Source organism: Mandrillus leucophaeus, unplaced genomic scaffold (genome assembly GCF_000951045.1).
Source record: "Mandrillus leucophaeus isolate KB7577 unplaced genomic scaffold, Mleu.le_1.0 Scaffold332, whole genome shotgun sequence".
NCBI lineage: Eukaryota > Metazoa > Chordata > Mammalia > Primates > Cercopithecidae > Mandrillus > Mandrillus leucophaeus.
The window spans coordinates 166,379-168,219 of NW_012103499.1; the positions used below are offsets into that span (position 1 = coordinate 166,379).

Genomic DNA, 1,841 nt, shown 5'->3' on the forward strand with positions numbered 1-1,841 from the left:
AAAAAAAAAAAAAAAAAAAAAAAAAGGGGATAGATCTCTGCTCTAACATCCATCAGTTTGCTTCACTCCTTTGAATGGCATGCAGTTTTATTTGGCTCCTAGAAAAAGAAACGCAGGTTTTTACTCATAACCTTGGTTTATGCTCATGAGGTGAAATGGCGGAAGTAATTTGAATTAGTGGCATTTAGAAGAGGACTCATAATTGTACTATGCCCCTCATGATTTCAAGATTTAAGTAGAGCCATCACATGTGACTTAAAATCTTAGATGTCTGGGATGATATTAGATTTGCTTTTAGAAGTAAGGAATGGTAGCATAACATCATGTAGCAAAGAAATATGTAAAGATATCCAGTAAAAGAGTATTCTAGGTGTGAGTCTTCGTATGTAGTACACTGGAGGTGAATGGGCAACATTAATGGGTTTATATAGAGAGAAATGACATGATCACATATACTTGAGAAGGCTAATGCTAGCTGCATTACTGAGGGTGGTTTGGAGGTGTAGGAGAACAGAGGCAGTCAGACAAGTTAAGAGATATTAGAAATAAGGGAATTCAGGAAAAGGTGCAGAAATTAATTTTAGACTTGCAGAATTTGAGATTACCTGCTTAATGAATATATGTTGAATGCTTTCAGAATAAACATGGGTTAATTCATTCAATTAGTAAACATTTGAGTACTTGAGGCCAGGCATGGTGGCTCATGCCTGTAATCCCAGCATTTTGGGAAGCCGAGGTGGGCAGATCACCTGAGGTCAGGAGTTCAAGACCAGCCTGGCCAACATGGCAAAACCCAGTCTCTACTAAAAATACAAAATTTACAGGCATGGTGGCATGTGCCTGTAGTCCCAGGTACTTGGGAGGCTGAGGCAGGAGAACCGCTTGAACCCGGGAGGTAGAGGTTGCAGTGAGTCGAGATCGTGCCACTGCACGAAAAGCCTGGTAGTGTGATGACGAGTCTTGAAGTTTGATTTATTAACTGAAAGCTAATGTATTGCCTTAGCTGTAATGTTTTTAAAAAGTTCTAGTATTTCACTGATTTTTTGGTGTGAAATGCAGGAATTTCAGTTTTATTCCCTGGAGGTGGGAAGTAGTCTCAAGGCTGGGGCTTTGTTGACTTCAGATCTGCCAGTGAAACCTAGACAGGTACCCACGTGGTTACCAAGACAGAAAAGGAAACTTTGATTGATCATTCAAATTCAAAGCAGAATGCTAGGGAACAGCAGATTTAAGGTTAGTTGGATGACTGGAATCTAGCATATAAAGATGTGTGAAGACACCCATGTGGAAAGGACATTTCTATTTCCCAGAAGCATCACTCCCTTCTCAGAGTGAGCAACCACACATAAAAGCAGAAGGAAAGCAAGAGAGGTAGGATAATTGAGACAGTAGACATAAAATCCTTAGCACAGGCCGGGTGTAGTGACTGACACCTGTAATCCCAATACTTTGGGAGGCAGAGTCAGGAGGATCCCTCAAGCCCAGGAGTATGAAACCAGCCTTGGCAACATAGCGTGTCTCTACAAAATTAAAAAATGTAATGGCAAGCACCTGTAGTCCCAGCTACTCGGGAGGCTAAAGTGGGAGGATTGCTTAAGCCTGGGAGGTCAAGGCTGCAGTGAGTCACGATCATGCCACTGCACTGCAGCTTGGGTGACAGTGCAAGACCCTGTCTCAAAAAATAAATAAAATACTTAGCACCATATACAAGTGCCAAATACCAGTAATAGTTATTCTTTTAAAATTAAGAGTCTTTCGCCGGGCACGGTGGCTCACGCCTATAATCCCAGCACTTTGGGAGGCCGAGGCGGGCGGATCACGAGGTCAGGAGATCAAGACCA

The 1,841-nt window shown here is 42.2% G+C and overlaps 1 protein-coding gene across 1 annotated transcript in view; it reads left to right on the top strand.

The window, feature by feature from the left end:
- The window catches only part of RBMS2 (RNA binding motif, single stranded interacting protein 2), an 88,928-nt gene that overhangs the window by 37,435 nt on the left and 49,652 nt on the right, over positions 1-1,841 (top strand). The window lies entirely within an intron of this gene.